The 21,269-nt window shown below is 41.6% G+C and overlaps 2 long non-coding RNA genes across 2 annotated transcripts in view; one reads left to right on the top strand and one right to left on the bottom strand.

The window, feature by feature from the left end:
* LOC131903735 (uncharacterized) overlaps positions 1-19,028 on the bottom strand; it is a 28,498-nt gene extending 9,470 nt beyond the window's left edge. Inside the window, exon 1 of the long non-coding RNA XR_009377580.1 lies at positions 18,463-19,028. This is a non-coding gene — a long non-coding RNA (uncharacterized LOC131903735). The remainder of the gene's footprint in view (positions 1-18,462) is intronic.
* On the top strand, positions 15,844-20,739 carry LOC131903734 (uncharacterized). Its single transcript, XR_009377579.1, has 2 exons — positions 15,844-15,982; positions 18,641-20,739. It is a non-coding gene; the product is annotated as an uncharacterized LOC131903734 (long non-coding RNA).
* The last annotated feature ends 530 nt before the right edge of the window (positions 20,740-21,269 follow it).

Raw genomic sequence — 21,269 nt, 5'->3', positions numbered from 1 at the left:
TTTCTGAGGTTCATTGATACATTATAAAAACAATCAGACTTCAATGTAATTAGTCAGTTACATGCTGTGAGGCATGAAAACCAAATAGTTTCTTGACAGCATATAGAGACACTCAGACATCTAGAAGCAGATGAAGTGTCTTATTAATGGTATAGTCAGATCAAGAAAAGGGACATTCTCGCCGGGCGGTGGTGGCGCACGCCTTTAATCCCAGCACTCGGGAGGCAGAGCCAGGCGGATCTCTGTGAGTTCGAGGCCAGCCTGGACTACCAAGTGAGTTCCAGGAAAGGCGCAAAGCTACACAGAGAAACCCTGTCTCGAAAAACCAAAAAAAAAAAAAAGGGACATTCTCAACAAACAAATCTGTTACTTAAGGCCAAGGCCTAGCTTAGACCTCTAAGAATTAGATCCTGAGAATTGGTAAGAGAATCTGGATCTGTGATCTGGAAAATCCTTAATTCCCAAATACTCTGAGTCCCCTGCAAATTGGATCGGTCTTCTCTTTAAAAAGATATCTTCCCTGGCTTATTTAAAGAGGATTTTAAGAAGTCTCAGTCTGGTAAAGCAGCATGTGTTTCTCTCAGGATCTTTCCTTATTTTTTTCCATTGGCATGAAACTAATTATTCTCACCTCGTAACAAAGCCCAATCATAAAGATGCTAAGGCTAATGGCAGAAAGAAACCACATTTCAGAATAAACACAGGACCAAACCAACATTTGGTTTAGATAGCAATTAAAACTTTTAGTTTGATATTATAGATGGATATTTGAAGTTGGACAGTGGGCACTTTAATAATATGAGATAAATAACCCATGAAAGAGTTTTTGATCCTGGGAATGATCCTAGTGTGGAGTTAGAAAAAGTGAGAGCACAAACAGAATAAGAGAGAGGTACTAGAACTGATTTTTACCTGGGATCCCCAGTGCTCACACTCTGCCTGGACTAGAGTGGGTGATTTCTAGTCTCCTTCCTGTCTGCAATTCAATAACTCCCATCTCCTCCCCAGCCGTGTAGCAGACTTCTTACAGGGGCCTCTCATTCTCCCTCCCTCTATTTCCCGAGGACTCCACCCAACCTTGCTGTGGGTCCAGAATTCCTCCTCATCCCATCTCTTTGTTAGCCCCGTATACCTAGAAACACTCTCCACCTGGAATGCCCAGTGGCCACGCCTGGCAGAGACTTGAGTAGGTGAGTCATACTGTCCTCCCGGACCCACTTTATGATCTCTCCATTCTCATCCTCAGCCCAATAACTACCTTCTTCTTGGTGTCCCTTATTCCACTTCAATTTCATTTACTGTAGACTCCAACCTACTGGCAGGATCCCCTCTTTCCATCACACCCTCAACTCTCTGTGGACCCCACATCTAAGTGTGAGCAGGATCCTCTGAGCTCTGGTCAGAAGCCCTCCCGGCTTTTCCTCCTAGCCAACCTCTATTCCTTTCTGCCACCCACTGACCTTCAGAAGCACCCCTACCAGGTAACTCAGAGTCACCTCAGTTCCCTAAGATCCACGGAACAAAATAGGAACCAAGGAAAAAAAATACCCACCCAACAAAGTCAAGATCAAACATCAACACCCCACATCACCCCAATCTCAGATGCCCGGACACCAATGTAAAACACAGTCAATAACATCCAGGACAATATGTGTCCACCAGAACCCAGCGACCCTAAAATTGTCATATAACTGAAGTACAAGAAAAGGACTTCAAAATGGCAATTATGAATATGTTCAAGGACCTTAAAGAGGGTACAAAAAAATCCCTTAATGAAGTCTGTGAAAACACAAATAGTGGAATAAAATAATGAAAACAGTTCAAGACATGACAGTAGAAATAGAACCACTGAAGAAGAAAACCTAAACTGAGATAAAACTGCAAATGAAAGGTTTAGGAAGTGAAAGGCTCAAATTATAACAACATTAAGACATTGAAGAAACTGAAGAAGATATCAGAAGATGAAAAGATCACCCAGGCTCATGGATCAGTAGGATTAATATAGGAAAAATGGCCATCCTACCAAATACAATCACATCAAAATTCCAAAACAATTCTTTACAGAAATTGAAAGGACAATTTCACTTAATACCGAAGCACAAAATCCCAGGATAGCTAAAACATTCCTGAATGATAAAAGAACTGCTGGAGATAACACCACCCTGGTCTCAAATTGTACTGCAGAGCTATAATAATAAAACCAGCATGGTACTGGCATATAAACAGACACATTTATTAGTGGAATAAATGTTTGATGACACAAACATAAGTCCACACACCCATGGATATTCAATTTTTTGACAAGGAAGCCAGAAATACGTACTAGAAAAAAAAGACAGCATCTTAAACATATGGTGATGGTTGAATTGAGTGGTTGCCTGTAGAAGAATTCAGATCAATCCAGACTTATCACCCTGCATAAAACTCAACTTGAAATTGATCAAAGACCTCAACATAAGTCAAGACACTCTGAATCTGATAGAAGAGAAAGTGAGAATAGCCTTGAACTCATTGACACAGGAAAAGACTTTCCAAATAGGACACTGATAGCACAGGCAATAAAACCAACAATTAATAAATGGGACATCATGAAACTAAAAAGCTCCTGTACAACAAAGGAAACAGTCATTCAGTCAAAGCTGAAGGCTACAGAATAGAAAAAGATCTTTATCAATTACACATCTGATAAAGGGTTAATATCTAAAATACATAGAGAACTAAAACTGGACATCAAAAAACAAACAACCCAATTTAAAAATGGGGTACAGAACTAAACAGACAGTTATCAAATAATGAAATGCAAATGCCCGAGAAACACTTACAGAAATATTCAACATCCTTAGTCACCAAGACATTGAAAATCACAACTACTTCAAGATTTCATCTTACAGCAGTCAGAATTGCCAATATAAGTTTATTTATTTATTGATGAGGGTGTGGGGTAAGGGAACACTCACCCACTGCTAGTAGGAGTGCAAACTTGTGCAGCCCCCATAGAAATCAGTGTGGTGTTTCCTCAGGACATGGGAATTGATCTACCTCAAGATCCACTCTTGGGCATATAACCAAAGAACTCTACATCCTCCTACAGAGACACTTGCTCAACCATGTTCATTGCTGTTGTAGTCATAATAGCAAAAGTTGGAAACATCCAAGATGCCAATAAACAGATGAATGGATCAGGAAAATGTAGTACATTGACTAAATGGAATATTATTCAGCTGTTAAAAACTTATGAAATTCACAGGTAAATAACTGACTAGAAAAAAAATCATTCTGAATGAGGTAACCCAGATCCAAAAACACAAATATGGTATGTAATCTCTCACATTTAGATGTTAGCTTTTAAGACTTTGATATTCAGGTTACTACCTATGTGACCATAAAGGTTATGCATAGGGTAAGGAATTGGGGGAGGGAAAGTTCTCTCATGGAAGGGTAAATAGATCACATAATTAGAAAGAAACAGAGGAGAGACTGGAATGGGAGGGACAAATGGAGAGTGTGGGAGAAGAGCGATGTGAAGGATGAGATTACATGAGGGATGGCTAACACTAAGGGCTATTTGAAGAGTCATGTGGAAACCTATTATAGTAGATTCTTCTTAAACTATATACATATGTGAAAGAAATCTGAATGGAATCACCAAATAAGGGGGACACAAAGCCCCAATTAGACATCTAATGAATCCTAATGTGCTATACCCATATGTCTTAGTTGGAGTTTCTGCAATGAAACACCATGACCAAAAAGCAAATTGAGGAGGAAAGTGCTTATTTGACTTATATTTCCATGTTGCTGATTATCATTCGAGCAAGTCAGGACAGGAACTCAAACAGGGCAGGAATCTGGAGGCAGGAGCTGAAACAGAGGCCATGGGTGGGTGCTGCTTACTGGATTGTTCTTCATGGCTTGCTTAACCTGATTTCATAGAATTCAGGACCAACAGCCCAGGGATCATAGCACCCAAAATGGACTTAGCCCTCCACCATCAATTACCAATTAAGAAAATGTCCTACAGTCAGATCTTATGGGGGCATTTTCTCAATTGAGTTTTCTTCCTTTCAGATAACTCCAGCTTGTGTCAAGTTGACATAAATCTAGGCCAGCAAAAGTGGCCCCTTGACATAAAAACACGACATTTTTAAGCCATAATCTTTGCTTTCTTGTTTTTCCTCAAGATTATACATTAATATCAACATTACAATATAAACATTCTGAATTTTGAAAGTCCCATAGTCTTTAAAACGTCAAACCCTTAAAAATTCAGTTTCTTTAAAACAGCCAAACTCTTTTAAAATCTGAAGTCTTTTGAATTCAAAGGCAATCTGCTATGGGCTCCTGTAAAATCAAAAAGCAAATTAAGTACTTTCTTACTTTAAGATGGAAAAACCAGGGAACAGTCACAATAAAATCAAAGCAAAACCAAACTCCAAAACTAAATAACTCAACATCCAATGTTTGGGATTTATAATCTTCTGGGCTCCTCCAAGGGGCTTGGATCACTTCTCCATCTCTACCCTCTGCAACAAACACGGCTTGTCTTCTAAGCTTCAGCTGGCTGCACTTCATTTCTGCTGCTGTTCTTGATGGTCACCTCATGGTACTTGCATCTTCAAAATGCTGAGGTCTTCTGCTGAAACTAGGCTGAACTTTTACCAGTAGTCTCTCATAGGCTCCCTTCATGGAGTCAAGCCTCAATTTCTAAGCATGACCCTTTTAATCTTGGCCCTTCCACTGCCACTGAGGTTGCCCTTTCTCCTATGTTTTCTTCTGGCCTCTCACAGTACAGAGAAACCCCAGCAGCTTTCCATGACCCCTTCAAACCTTCAAAACCAGCACCACTTGGGTAACTCTTACACTATCAAGTTCAGCTGCCAGTGTGAGGTACAACCTTGGCCACCCTTGGAACATAGCTCTCAGGAAACACTTTTCAGAAGATTGCATTTCAATGATTCTGGTCTCTTCTTAATCACTGCTAATTTCTCAGCTCCAGCTGACCAGCATCAAGTATCCAGGCAAAGCAGAGGTTTCACTTTAGTAGTTCTGATATCTTGCCAATCACAGCTGATTCTTCAGCCCCAGCTAACCAGAATTTTACTTCAAAATAACATATGGCCCCAAGAAGAGTCTTTAAACTTCCCTCTGAAACTTCAAAAACTAGGCCTGCATCATCTGCATTGTCCTCAAAATTGTTATCTTCCAACCTCCTACAGACTAGCTCACTAAGCATTGAACACTCATTGGCTTTTCTTTGAATGCTGTACAAAGTTCCAAAGTCCTTCCACAATGCTCATCAAAACAATATGATCAGGTCTGTCACAGCAATACCTCATAGTTATATCATGTTAGGCATAATTATGGTCTGGTTAAATATATAATGTGTTTACAATTGTATATAGGATAGTTATATCACGTGTAGACATTATTGTGACCGTATTGTTTTCATTTGGAAATGAATCACAACATAAGGAGATATGATTGTGTGTCAAGTTGACAAAGGGTGGACTTGTGATGGATATTCTTGGTTATCAACTTGACTACATCTAATCTGGATCTTTGAGTTAGGAAAACATGCTTTTAATCCAGATCTTTCAAGCAGAAAAAAGACAGGCCTTTCATTAGGATTTTGAGGGGAGGGCATACCTTTAGTATGCCCTCCAGATCTTAAATCCAGATCTAGTCTGAGTCACACCTTCTGCTGAAAGCCTACATAAGGATATGCAAGAAGGAAGCTTTTGTTCTTTTGCCTGCTTGATTTCACCTCACTAGCAAGTCCATTACTTCCCTGGTATTAGAGCCTACTGTTTGGGGATTCCAGTGTATACTGAAGATCATCAGCTGAGATATCAAGCCTAGTGGATTGAGCAACTACTGGATTCTTGGACTTTCCATTTGTATCCAGCCATCATTGGATTAGCTGGACCACAGCCTGTACGTCATTCTAATATATATATATTATGTGTGTATACATATACATATATAATGTTTATGATAGGATGGTTATTGTGTCAATGTAAGGTACTCAAGTGATGAAATTATATGGAGTTGTTTAATAAAGCACAGGGTGAAAATAAGGGGAAAGTTACCAAATACAGTGTTGTATCAACATAGCCAAAGCATCAAGAAGCTATAGACAATCACTCAGTCATGATGCTTTGCCCATTTTCCTGAACTGAGTTGATTTTCAAACCCACATATTGAAGGAAGAACTGGATACCTGGAGGAAAGACCTTACAGTATCACAGTTATATGGAGATCCTCCACTCCACTATCCCCTATAAAAAAAAACAATTTATTTATTATACACTTGGGTGTAAGAGGAATTGCTAAATGGTCTTATTAATGAAAAACCCAGAGCCAGATATTGGGGTGAAAACCAAGAGATCAGAGGAATAGGACAAGCCACAGACAACCTCAACTTACTGACTCCTCAGCCTCCAAAGAGACCTACTTCCTGTATACCCACACCTGTATGCCTTTATGTCCCTGCCATCTCACTTCCTCCCTCTGCCTAGCTCTGTTACTTCCTGTCTGTCTATACAGACTTCTAGACCTTTATGGTTTATTAATGTTCGAATTAAAGGCATGTGCCAACATGCTTGGCTCTGTTCCCAGTGTGGCCTTGAACTCACAGAGATCTGGAGGGATCTCTACCTCCTGAATGCTAGGATTAAAGGTGTGTGCTACCATTTCTTGACTTCTTTATTTAATATAGTGGCTGGCTTTTTCCTCTGATCCTCAGATAAGTTTTATTGGGGTACACAGATAAAATATCACCCCACTTGGGAAATCATACAGTAGGTAAGAAGAGAAAACCCAGAGATTTCAAATACTGGGACCTAAACTGATACTCAAAGATTTAAGTGTCATCATGGAACTCTTGGGAGTAAACATTAGGAAAGCAACCAATAAATAGAAAAACTGTCTTATAGTGGCTCATTTTATAGATTCACTTATTGATCATTATCTTGAAACTTAAACATAATTGAAATAGACATACATGGCAGATAGAATCCTCATACTGATTTCCTGACCCAACAGACTGAACCATTTTAGTGGGAATAGCCACAACAAAATTCCTGATAGTTTGCCTCCACTCTAGTTAATAAAGAAAATGAAAAGTAAGATTGTACCCTGTGGGAGTCCACAGAGGTTTCCTAGTTAGATCTAAGCTTGCTTTACCTAGCAGGGCTGTATAAGGGGATGGATTGACCACATGCATGGTTACCAGGTGTTTGGAAGGGTCTGGGCTTGGCTGTGCTAGGGGGAGGTCTTTTGCTCCACTCCTTGGCATTCCTTCAAAAACCCCTTTAGAAGAGACAGAAGGGGCTGGTGGATAAGGATCCAGGCCCTCCTGAGGCTATCCTGTGTTTCTCTCTCTTTCTCCCCCCCCCATATTTCTATCTAAATCTCTTATCCCTCAGTCCTCAAGAGTACCCTGGAGAAAAAAGATGGGGGCAGGTCCCCCACAGTACCCCTGTGGAGTGGTGGAGATTAGCTTTATCTTCAGTGTCCTATAGTGTCCTATTTATAAAAATAGTGGGTTTTTTTTTTTATATTCCCAGGTAATTCATCAGTCTCGACACTGTAAAATTCAAATGTATTTTTATGATGATTAACATTCATTGTTAGCTTAACTATATTTAGAGTCATCTGTAGTGTGCTTTTGAGACTATTTCTATAGACTTTTGACCAGAAGAGGAAGGATGACCCTAAATGTGGGTAACATTCTATTTCCTGACTGCAGACACAGTGTGACCAGCTACTTCTTGCTCCAGGTGCCATGCCTTTTTATCCATATTGAACTATATCCCCTCACACCATGAGCCAAACTAAATCCTTCCTCCGTGAAGTTGTTTCTTATCAGGAATTTGGTGACAGCCACAAGAAATTAGCTAGTACAATCCCGGAGAAAGATAGTAGAGCAGTGAACACTCAACCAAGTGGTAGCTCCAATGGTATTTTTGTCAGATGTGATTTGTAAACACATAGTAAGTCAGCCTTGGGAAAATTGTGTGTAGCCTCAGATGATATTAGAAATGAGGGTCAGAAGAAACTTGCCTTCCCATGGAATAGAAAAGTACACATAAACAGTTTTAGTCCAGAGCTGGAAAAATTGTCCAAACCTTAAATATCATTTATTCAAAAGGGATGTGCATTACTTGGACATTTGTCAGAATGTAACATCATTCTATTAAATCCAAACATGGTACTAACCAAACCAGATAAGCAAGCAGCAGTTTATTAGATGTTTTCATAAACTCCATACACTCCAGAGTGGAATGACACAAACTTTGCAAGAATTAAGCTATATCATTAAAATCTTAGACATCTGTGAGGCATGCCTCTGAATGAAAGAAAAAATTATTGCGTCTTGTGCATCCTCTTCTGAAGAGGGAAATGCAGTAGCTGGCAGAATTTGCATTTAGGATGCCTTATATTTTTATATTGATACTTGGGAAACATTTCCAACTCATTTATAAATGACTTGGTTGGATGTTGGCTTTGGTAAAACCCTAGCAGGACCATTCTATACAGGTCTATAGTATAATGCAACTGGCCCTGCTCCTTAGGCCATAACATCTGTCAGACCATGTGGTATTGCATAGTAATATAGAGTATCCTAATAGAGATAATTTTTGTGGTATAAAAAGATGCTATACAAAGTTTATGGTGAGCCACAGTAATAGAACCACAGTGTAGACTTACGTGTTCATGGAGCAAAGATATGCCATCTGCACCAGAAAATTATGCCCCAGTTCTTGGCATGCTACTGCCTTGGTAGAATGATGACAGGCTCCAAAGTGACTTGAGACCAGAATTCCCCCTCATGGTTGGAGTTTTGTCAGACATACTAAGTCATGAGATGTGATCAATCCAGCCGTGATATCTTGTAATATAGAATGGCCACATCTACAATTGGGTCTGGGTCATTTGGGACCCCAGTATTTATACAAATAACTCATGACTGGTATAGTTATTATGACATGTAAGGACTTCACATTGGAGGCTGCCACTCATCATAGATGATTTAGTCACTGGTACTGTTGAAAAATCCAACCTATCAGTGACAGAGGCAATAGGGAGCCCGTAGGGTGTCAGCATTCCTAAGGAGAATGACAAGTTGAATAAAATAGCCTCTTTCTACCTTCAAAGGCACAATTCACCTTGACTAAATCAATACATCTTAAGCACGGATATGATGTCCTTGCCTGTAGTGAATCAGCAAAAACCATTATATGTAGGGCATTTGATGTATCAATATAAGATGATACATAATATGATGACATTGGCCAAAAAAAAAATTTACTTTACAGCAGAGGAAGGCCAACCTCAAATTTTATGAATCTCCACATCAAAGCACTCACTGAACTGCTGAAAAGATAGGTAGTAGCATGATCAATTACAGCAGTGATTCTCAACCTTCTCATTGCTGTGATCCTTTAATACAGTTCCTTATGTTGTGGTGACCCCCAATCATAAAATTATTGTCATTGCTACTTCATAACTGTAATTTTGCTACTGTTATACTGTGTTCTGAATTGTAATATAAATATCTATGTTTTCCAATGGTCTTAAGTGACCCCTGTGAAAAGGTTGTTTAACCCCCTCCAATGGGGTCACAACCCACAGGTTGAGAACTGCTGAACAGAGGGATGGATATTTTCTAAAAGTAGCTTAAGTGCCATCCTTGAGAGGATACATGAGTAGGGGGTTCTATTCTCCTGAACAGAATATGCACTAAAGCAATGGCAATGGTATCATACTATCATTTGCTAGGCAGAATATGTGGTCCCAAGAAAGAAATGTGAATAATATAGGCATTCGTTGTTTCCACTGACTGTTTGGATAATTTACACTCTCTGCCTCTTTAACTCTGTGTTGAAAATCTGGAGCTCCTGAACTTCAAAGAGGGAATGTGTCCACCACAGGACACAGTAAGATATCAATAAACAAGAATTATGACTGCTGTCTGGTGGCTTTGCACTCCTTGTATGTATGCTGTCCCCTAGATGGAATGTGACCTGAGGTAAGGGAGTTTACTCTTCCTTCAAGTGCAGGCAATGATGAAGAAAAGGGTCAGCAGTGAGCCTTGGGAGCCATCACTCTTGGCATGAAAGGGGCATGTGTGTCTCATTCCTGAGGGGGAATTGAGTGAAAAATACAGCACTCACTACATCCCACTTCCGGGAATACTTATTTACATATAAGCTGTATAAAAACCACCCCATCTAGGAATAGTCCCCAAAGTTTCTGGTTAGTTTCTTATCCTGATAAAAAGGGGAGAGAACATTTTAGCTATTCTAGACACAAGCAATGTTTCTGACCACTGGCCCTGGTTCATGTGAGGCATCATTTCATCCTTGCATTTTGACCACGACACACTGAACCTCTTTAGCTTATCTCCTTTCTGATACTGTTTCTCAGAGCAAGGTACATGCAAGTCTCCACCACAGTAACTGTTTCTGAGTTTCAACTCTTTAATATCTACATTTCCCCTTTGTCATAATGTATTGTGTCCCCCAATATTGTGCACCCTAATAAAGTTTATCTGAGGACCAGAGGAAAAAGCTAGCCACTATATTAAACATAGAAGTCAGGCAATCGTAGCACATGCCTTTAATCCTAGCATTAGGGAGACAGAGATCCATCTAGATCTCTGTGAGTCCAAAGCCACACTGGGGAATAGAGCCAGACATGGTGACACATGCCTTTAATCCCAGCACTAACCATAAATGTCTGGAGATCTGTACAGACAGGAAGTGACAGAGCTGGGCAGGAAGAGGATATGAAGTATCTGGGCGAAGAGAGAAAATGAGATGGCAGAAGAGAAAGGCGTGTAGGCGTGGGTATACAGGAAGTAGCTCTCTTTGGAGACTGAGGTGTCAGTGAGGTGAGGTTGTCTGTGGCTTTTTCTACTCCTCTAATCTCTCAGGTTTTTACCTCAATATCTGGCTCTGTTGTTTTTTATTATTAATAAGACTGTTTAGCAATTCGTGTTATACCCCTTTCCTTGGGAGGACAGTGAAGACTTTGTGATTCATGCAGAGCTTAACAGATAGCCTTACGGGGAAAACACTGAGGATACCGAAAATAGTGGAACAGGCTCTGTCCATTTTTTGCATCAATTTTCAACTTTAATCTCTATCTGAAACTAGTGTGGGAAGTTAGTGAAGAGAATTACCCAAGAATTTTAATTTGGGTAGCGGTTGGGGGTACATAGACCAGAAAGCAGTTCCTTTAGGAATCATTTTGCTAAAATTGCTACAATGAGGAGGCTGAGGAGATGGCTCGGAGGTTAAGAGCACTGGCTGTTCTTCCAGAGGTCCTGAATTCAATTCCCAGCAACCACATGGTGGCTCACAACCATCTATAATGAGATCTGATGTCCTCTTCTGGCATGCAGGCATACATGCAGAAAGAACATTGTATGCATAATAATAAACCTTTAAAAAAAAAAGATTGCTACAATGATCATCACAAGAAGAATGAAGGACAGAAAAAGACCCAGAGGCTATAGTCTAGATCCAGAAGGTGACTTGGTTTTGCCCCTCCTTAGGAAGCAAAGGGACGATCCCCCACTCTAAGTCCTCCCAGCTACTGGTGATTTTCTGGTGGCATTGGTGTTCCTTGGCGTCCTTGGTGTTCCATGCTCTATTTCTACCATCCTCCCACTCACATGCTGTTCTCCCCATGTGTCTCTGGTCAATATCTCCTTTCAGGAGGAGAACAACATTATGGGGTAAGACACATATTAAACTCTACTGCTACCTCATCTCAACTTTATTGGTCATTTATATAATAACCCTGTTTCCAAAGAAGATAATTATCTGAGGTACTAAAGATGTGGAGTTTAACATATGAATCTTGTGGAAAAATTTAGTGCATACTATTAAAATTTAGAGAATGTTCATATAACTTAAGAGAGTTAAATGGTAGAAAACATCAACTTTGGAAGTATTGAGAGTTTTTTTTTTTTTTTTTTTAAAGATAAGAACCTTAGATTATGATCCCCAAGAACAAAGGCCTTCTATTCATATATTGTCTGGGAGACCTCCCAGTGGTAGCTTTTTAGATAAAGCAGGAGAAAGCCCCAGGGACTCCAAGTACTTGGGTCTTTGGTCTACCTGAAACTCTGTGGCACCAAAGGGAAGAGAAAGGATGTGTTCTCACTACATGAGTCCCTAGTAGCTAATCTTTTGAAGAAGGAGAATTCCAATGCAGCAATTCCAATCTCAGGACAAGTTCTGGAAGATGAGAACCCTCATCACCCCAGTCGGTTCACTGACTTTGAAAGCCCCACATGCCATATCGTGTTGCCAAGTCAAACATCTGCATTTCAGTTGCTGCATGCCTTTGGCATTGGCCTGGGCCCTGTGACCACAGTGCTTTCTTTCTACAGCAGCTCTTTTAGTGGCTTGGCTCTTTTGTGTTCTCTTAGGTCTTATGGTGCAGCAAGAGGACACCCACAGTGGACGCCAAGACAGTCTTCCTAATGAATGGCATATTACAGACCTTGGGAATGTGATTTTTGTGTTGTTTCATAGCGTAGCTGGCTAAATTCCGGTTACTGAAAGATCAAGTTAAATCAGGCAGAAAAGTGACGTGGAGCCTTTGCTTTTAGGAAGTCTGTCACAGAACCTTGCTTGTCACAACCAAAGCTCCCTTGGGGGAGCTCTTAAGGGAGAATTAAAAATTATATGAGTATGACTCAGGTCATGGGGAGCAGTACTGTAGAATTAAAGTCAGTCACAGACTTCAGGTAAAGACAGGTTCCTTTTCCCACTGTGTTCCCTTACCATGTGACTAGCCCTTTTGCCCACACCCCTGAATATAAACACTAGGTCAGTTCACCCAGCTGTGGGCTCCCTTCTGCAACAATCTCACTTGGACACAGAATTTAGGAACCTGGTGAAATGCTACCACAAATGGAAAACAAACCAACCAACAAACAAAAGAAAGCAAAAAACAAACAAACAAACCATATTTCAGTCCCCAAAAGTTAGCATGAAGGTGGGGGATGATGTAACGAACCTAATACTAGAGCAAATAAAAACATTTCTTTTAAATGTTGCTGCTTGCTGCCAAATGTGAGCTCTGAAGCAGTGCCACTGGGAACGACTTGCACATGGCATGGTCTTCCTGACGAAGAAGCCTGGCTGGCGTGCCAGAAGGATCTTGCAATTAACACTGCCAAAGACTCTGGAGACCCCTTTCAGCAGCCTGAGCTGGAAGCCATGGTTGCAGTCACCTTCCAGCAGCACGGTGGGGGTGTGGCCAGCAGTGGCTGCCTCATGCGTGGACTCAGACTCATTGTTGTGGAGTACAAGATCTATGGGGTTGCTTTGGGATGATTTATGCCATTGGAGATCAGGGCTTAGCGTCTGATGCTTCAATAAGGAGTTAAACTAGCATCTGTAAAGTCTCTGAAAGAGCTGAGTTACCATTCCCACAAAATCTGTAGAGAGGATTCCTGACAAAATCAGACCATGCATGGTTGCCACTGGCCAGGCAGATGGAAGTGGTAGGTGTGAGCTAGAAAGAGGACTGCAGCTTCTGAGTGGGTGAAAAATCAGACCAGGGTCAGGGAAAGTGACAGTCATCTTGTAAGCCAGCGAAACGGATGAATGGATAGCCAGCTGCCCTATCATGGAAGAAATACAAACTGGGCATAGGTTTCTGGGTTCATTTCCAGAGACTACCACTCCCCAGTGTTGTGATATTCACATATAACACATCTATATCCATATATGTGCATATATAGAGAGATTAGGATAAAACATACCTAGATTTTAAAATTATGAATTTGAATACTTAGGTAAGAAAGTATGATCCAGTAAATAATCTACACACATATATGAGATATATCTACATGTGTACTTATCACTAATCAATGGTGTACTGCACAATCTACAAACACTCATGGAGTTGGATGCCTCCTAAGAACAGGAAAAACCTGATAGATTACAAAGAAATCCTCTGTCCCTTTGTACCTTATATTTTAATGAGCAAGAGAAAGACGAGCTGGACAAATGAGCAGGTGAGTAAAGAAGATGTTTTCAAGCTGTAGGGAGATCTATGATCAAAATGATGCAGGATGGATGGGCTGCAAGATGTCTCAGCAGTTGAAGGTACTTGCTGAGTTCCATCTGCGACCCACATGTTGGAGGGAGGGAACTTACTCCCCTGCCCTCCCCAAGTGCACTGTGGCATGCACTCCTCTATAACAGATAAATGCATTAAAAGTTTTAATTAAAATTATAACAGATGATATGACATGGGACTTAAAAGGTTGCTTTAAGTAGAATTGTTCTAGACTATTAAGATCCTGGCCTGATCGCTTTTGCTGATAAATGCACTGCAATAGACACCACTGTTCCCATCTGCCAAAAAGGAAGCTGAGGCACTGGAGGCGTGTTCTGATGGGACTGGCTTAACATTGGATATGGAATCAGAATTGGAGAGCCATGCTGAGTGAGGGAATTCTGAAGTCAAAGGATACAAGGCACATCCATCTATATAGCCTTGTTTTTCTTTTTTGAGATTGTTCGCTAGAACCTGAACATATCCCATTTTTGAATCAAACCATCCAGTGATAAAGCACACTTGCTAAAACTTCTGACATGTATGTCACCCATTACTGCTGGACTGTGGGAAAAATACAATGGGGTAAGACAGCCTCAGGAGCAGGTCACAGGCATTTGTAGACATTTCTTGAACTCTTGGGTAGGGAATGTATTTCATTCTTGTCAATAATTGAAGAATGTCAAAGAAAACTGATTGGAAAGAAGAGCCTAACCTCGGGTGGACTCTCTATGATGCTGTCCCTTTGTCCATGATGCAAGGGGGTGTGACCAAAGGAGAGAGATTTGACTTGCATTATGGGAAAAGGCAAGGGGGAAATTTAAAAATATGCTTAAATAAAAATGTCTCCTGTTTTTGTTGTCATTGAGACAGGTTCTTGCTACACAGCTTCATCTTGCCTGGAGCCTTCCTTCCTCAGCCTCCCAGTGTGGAGCACAGTCATATATCACCATGACCACCATGATTTAAAGTGTCATCTTGCTGTCTTCTTTTACTTTATCAACTTCTAAGTTCTTATGAGACATGCACCTCTCTTGGGCCCAGATACAGTACACAAAGAACAAACGGAAGCATAGTGCTAATGAGAACTTTAAAGTCATGTAGGCAAGGACGAGGCTCATGCGCCCATATCCACTTTCATTTTGTTTTACACATCTCTTCTTTCATCAGGAATCACATAAATATTCCAAGCATGGTTTCAGGCATAAGTGAGACAACAATGAACTCTTGTTGAGTGGAGGACAAGGAAACTGATGAGTGAATGGCCAATTAAATGGCTCTTCTCCACCTGCCTCTCACTCCCTCATGCTTTACCTCCTTCCTATGACTTCCCAGGGAAACTTCTCTATCTACCACAGACTCAGTGGTTGGCCTTATCTGCCCTGAGCAGTGCAACCTTGTAATACATCCCCTATTCTCGTGAAGTAGTGCATCCCAGGCACAACTCCTTTTCCACACTACATTGCCTCTTTCTTGATTGTGAATTTTTTTTTTTTTTTACATAAGCCACCATGCCTAGCTATGACTGTAAATTTCTGTAAAGTCTTTCCAGTTTCTGAAACATGAATCCTCATACATCATCCTGGATTTGAGAAGTAATGTTAGTCTTATCTATGATTTAACCAGTGCGATATTGGGACCTCAATGCCACCAAGATTGAAAGAATATATCTTTAGAATATATTGCTTTAATTAACCTTCGGAACAATTGTTGGCTGTGTGCATGGTTACCATTTTACATTGGAGGAGGCTGTATCTTGGAATGTCTCTCAAAAATTCCCTAGGCAGTAGGCAATAGAGTGATAGATCAATTTCCAACCTCTGACACAGGCTTGCTTGCCAGCATCACAAAGGTTGGCTCATCACTAATTGTATTCACTCTTCCATCCTTACTGGTGAGTCGTCAAAAGGGTGACATGGGGGAGGAAGACAGAAACTGTGCAAGAACCTCCAGAATCAGCTCGCAGAGAACCAAGTACTTGAGGGCTGGGGAGGAGTGACTAAACTTCTGGGAAGTAGCATTTTGGTAAAACTTCATAGTGCTGAGCTTGGCCACGTGAGACTATTCCAAGAGCTGCTATGTTGAGCAGCTAATTAATCCTCTTGAGGCAATTACCCAGCCACCAGAAATGGTCTACTGCAGGCCCATGCCCAGGGGCACAGACTGTTAAATAAGCAGCAGAAGAACCTTGAAGTGGCAGGACTGTAACTGGTCCTTCCTGAGGTCAGCACTTCAGGCACTTGCTTGGGCCAGGCCCAGCAGCACAGCGTCGCACACAGGTGGGTGTACTGTAAGTGCTTTTTAATGATGGTGGTGGCGGTGATGTATGAAGGTCTGTTTATACTTGCAGAGAGGGTCATGTATTTTAACAAGAAGGATTTTTGATTGGCATTTCAAAGAGGCCAGTGTTGTTGGAAAATGTCAGCACCCTGCATAGGAGGGCACTTCATAAGTGTTAAGGGATTGGGTCTGCTAAGGGGATTAGGATAATTGTTTTGGAGTGAATGGGCAGGCTCAGTGGAGGTGACCTGAAGTCATTTTAATGGGCCTAGTGGAACTCATGGTGACAACTCAAGCTACAGGATTAAGATGCTCTGATGGAAATTCCCAACCATCCCTGATCATCATTTCCACTGGGATACTGGCTGCCTATTGTACTGCTAGGCCTGGTAGGGTGACTGCTGCCTATTGTACTGCTAGGCCTGGTAGGGTGACTGCTGCCTATTGTACTGCTAGGCCTGGTAGGGTGACTGCTGCCTATTGTACTGCTAGGCCTGGTAGGGTGACTGCTGCCTATTGTACTGCTAGGCCTGGTAGGGTGACTGCTGCCTATTGTACTGCTAGGCCTGGTAGGGTGACTGCTGCCTATTGTACTGCTAGGCCTGGTAGGGTGACTGCTGCCTATTGTACTGCTAGGCCTGGTAGGGTGACTGCTGCCTATTGTACTGCTAGGCCTGGTAGGGTGACTGCTGCCTATTGTACTGCTAGGCCTGGTAGGGTGACTGCTGCCTATTGTACTGCTAGGCCTGGTAGGGTGACTGCTGCCTATTGTACTGCTAGGCCTGGTAGGGTGACTGCTGCCTATTGTACTGCTAGGCCTGGTAGGGTGACTGCTGCCTATTGTACTGCTAGGCCTGGTAGGGTGACTGCTGCCTATTGTACTGCTAGGCCTGGTAGGGTGACTGCTGCCTATTGTACTGCTAGGCCTGGTAGGGTGACTGCTGCCTATTGTACTGCTAGGCCTGGTAGGGTGACTGCTGCCTATTGTACTGCTAGGCCTGGTAGGGTGACTCAGTTTCTGGGCTTGAGCAAAGGCATGCTGATCAAAGGAACTGCCACCCACCATGTGGCACAGGACTTCTTTGCCTCCAAAGATGAAAGATGCCTATTTCCATGGAACTTCTCATTTGGGAGAACCTTTTAATTCATGCCAGTTCAAGATCAATCAGGGATGAAGCCACACACTGTCAGAATCGAAAGTTTTGTGGAGGGAAATAAGAAGGAAAACTTAGCTCTCCTGAGACGCACGGGCTGAGTTGCCGAAAGAGAAGGTTCGTCAAGTCTGAGAACCTTAGAAACGAGCTTCAGAGTGAATATGTGTGGGTTTAGAGATTAAACGGAACAGTGCTTATATTAATCCTGTACATTAACCCTTGGTTGTCTGTAACCTTCCTTTTAATGTTAGGTATGTAGGATAAAAAAACCTGAAGTTTCAATCGCTGGTTGACTTGACCCATAATGAGTTAATGAATGAATTCTCTCTCTCTCTCTCTCTCTCTCTCTCTCTCTCTCTCTCTCTCTCTCTCTCTCTCTGTGTGTGTGTGTGTGTGTGTGTGTGTATGTGTGTGTGTGTGTTTACCCCAGAGCTACAGCACTGCCATTCTCCTTCAAGTCTGAGTACTTTTGCCTCAAATCAATTCGGATGTCTGTGTTCATGAAACAATGGGGTGGCCTTAAACATTGCTTCCTCCCTAAAAATGAACTGAAAAGGGGGATTCTGGAAACAAACATCGGCTTTTGCCCTAAGTTCATTTCATCGTGTGTTTATGAGATGCTTCACTGCTATTTGATAATTTCAGCTTTCACAGCACCCACCGCCGGCAGTCCTCAGACCAGTATAGTTTACCAGACTCAGATCCTCTCCAAGGAATTAGCAGGAGCGTACCCGGGGCAGACAGGGCAGTGTGTCAGACTGTGTGCTGTGGAATGTCTCCCCTGGGCTGCAGTGTGGGGTTTGCACCTGCAGCCAGCAAACTTTGGGTTTCTCTAAGATGCAAGTTGGTGAACTGTGTACACAAATGACTCTTGGCTTGGAAACCCCACGCCTTCCCACAAGGCTCTAGACAGTCTTAACACTCCCATGACATATCTGACCTGGGTTGCTTGTAATCATTTCTGATGCTTCAGTGACTGGACAGTAACTGCTTCAAGGCTGGATATTTTCTTTTTTCACTTAATGCTGGTCCAAAACAGTTCTTCCTTAAATTAAATTACATTTCAAAAATCACCCATAAATCTTACAGCTCCTTAATGCAACATTTTCCTCCTGTAGACGCTTCCATTTTGGGAAACTCCTCCATCAGGTTCTCCAACAGACAAGGAAGGTACTGAAGATTTTGATGAAGGAGCCCACAAGTTTGAAACATTGTCTCTACTGCAGGGCTGCAATCACTGTGAGTGGCCGTTAACAACTGATGTTCCTGGAATTCGACCCAAGTCTACTGAATCAAAAGCCCTGGTGCTGGTTCAGGAATCTTCTGTGCACACAGCCTCGTAAGCACTTTTGTGAGTGGACCTCTGCCAGATGCTGCCAGCTGGTTTTCAGGGACACCCATTAGATTTGCTACCTTGGCTGAGTAGGTTTCATGTTATACAGAATTTCGTCACATTTTCTCATTCCTATGTTCTTAATGTTATAAAGATGGAGTGTCTCCTAAAAGATTTTCCTGAAATAGAAGACATGGTTTTTAAAAACTCTTGTTCTTGGGTTTCTCATCGACTTCTTCTATCCCTCCCCTACTTTGCACTTCACTTCTTGTCTCTTTTCTGAAAACTTTACTGGCCTGAGTTAGAAACATATGGGGCACGCCGAGGAGGAGGGTAAGTGCCAGACAACAATAAGATGTGAAGGGAAGCCAACCTCATTTGGGGGATTCATGGAGAAAACCTGAAAGGGAAAACTAACTTACAGGTGGATTCTCCAGAGGAGAAATGGCATACTGCAGAGCTCTTGGGGAGCTCACAGGCAAGGTGTGATGCTGCCTCCTGAAGAACGGAACACAGATATGACTGATGGAAGAAAGAGAGTGAGAGATAACCAAAGATGTGAGTCAAACAAATCTCATACAGAGTACAATCAAAGTAACAGGGGAGGGCAGGCTTTGTGGAGGAAGAAGAGAGTTTTGAGAAGTTGGTTTGACTTCCAGATGAGTCAATCAACCATCCTTCTATCTTGTGCACATAGGTAGTATCTCCAAGATTTCGTCAGTGTATCTCCATTCTGACCACTGCCATTTCTTAATGTATGAGAAAGCACACCTAACTCACCCTCACAAAGATCATTAACATAGTATATTCTCCATTTCTCACTTTCATGATTCATTTACATGAGTAGATGTGTCTACTGGAAATCAAAGGGTTTTGTTTTCTTTTCATTTTATTTTCCTCTCAACCTACCTTTACTAGGCACAAAGCACAGTGTGGTTGAGAGATATCATGAAGTCTACTCTTGACCTTCATGTTCCCTGCTCCACTTACAGAGCCTGAATGTGAGACTTGTGCAATGAGGAAAATGGGTACAGAACTGAAGAAAAATGAAGGTAGACAAGCCAGTCTTATTCCTTTGGATTAAGACCTCACATTTAAAAGTTCCAGATAAAAAGACACAAAAGAACCAAGTTCTTTCCAGCAAAGTTTTTGGGCCCTGAGAATCTGGACTGAAATGGAAGAAAACACTGGCAGAGGCTGTGAACTATGTGAAGAGAAAAACTGATGTGAGTGGTACAAAGTGCATGGGAGTCAAGAGCATCCTGAGATGTGGAAAGAACCCTACATGGAGAAACCCCAAAGACAGTTTCTTGACCTATAAAAACTCCTCATATCGAGTCTGAGTGTAGATCCAGTTTCATCAGTGAAGTAAGTACAGAATCAGAGGCAGGGGGAAGGTGGGTGCATGCCTGATGAAATACATGGACAAAACCAGTGACAGGACACAGGCTGCATGCCAGACAACTGTGCAGCGTTTAGGCAACTATTATTTCCTCTACATTAAACAAAGTCTGACGGAATACTTGGGAAGAAAGATAGACCAATTTCTCTAATTTATCTAGAGCTAAAGAGAAAAAGTGGAACTCATTCGTTTGGTCATGGGAGAACAAAGTTCATGCACTCCTTTTCTTTGGCAAAATCAACTCAAATGATTCATGTCCGGGAGACTTGAATCCTGGAGAAGAACTTCAAGAAAGGGGAAGTTTCTAAAGATTTGCGCACACTGATCATAAACCTTTCCCCAGTGGAAAATAAGTTGCCTGGCTTAAGCAGATCTTCCCCTCACCTATCCCATTACTCCAGCCTTGCTTCCCTGCAGTACTCCAAGGATGCTAGGACTATAAGAGCAAGATGGTAATAAAATATTTAGTTCTAGGAGTGGCAGATTTGGCTCCTGTGATCCTGCTAATTGGGAGGGTGCCTGCTATCTCCCCAGATCCCCAGGGGATTCAGCAAACGGCACATGCATGCAGACATGCTCCTGGATTGATTCAAAAGTCAATTCACAGGGGTGTGTGAAAATCAGCCTCATTAATTTAGGTCTGGGGTTGAATTTTATTAATGTGTGTGGGTGTGAGATTAGGGAGTAAATGGGTCCTTTGGCAAACAAGAAAGAGTACATAGTGTACATATGGATTAAAATTTGTATTAAAATATGCACACCCTGTGCAGACCAACAAACAAAAACAACAAAAGCCCAAATATAAAACTGTAGGTTGGATTTTACCTTTGTGCCAACAATTTATGATTCCTGCCTTCAAGTCATGTTTTCTATTTATAAATACCACCCCAAATTTGAATTGTAAGCCAACTGTGGTTTTAGATGTTTGGGGCCATCTAGCTTTGTTGCAATATTTCATTTTTAAGCTGGTAATTGAAAGCATGTAAAGGGGGGCTGTGCATTTAATTTTTTA

This window comes from Peromyscus eremicus, chromosome 2 (genome assembly GCF_949786415.1).
Source record: "Peromyscus eremicus chromosome 2, PerEre_H2_v1, whole genome shotgun sequence".
Taxonomy (NCBI): domain Eukaryota; kingdom Metazoa; phylum Chordata; class Mammalia; order Rodentia; family Cricetidae; genus Peromyscus; species Peromyscus eremicus.
Note: the sequence above shows the minus strand (reverse complement) of the source record. Positions and strands in the feature narration are given on the sequence as shown.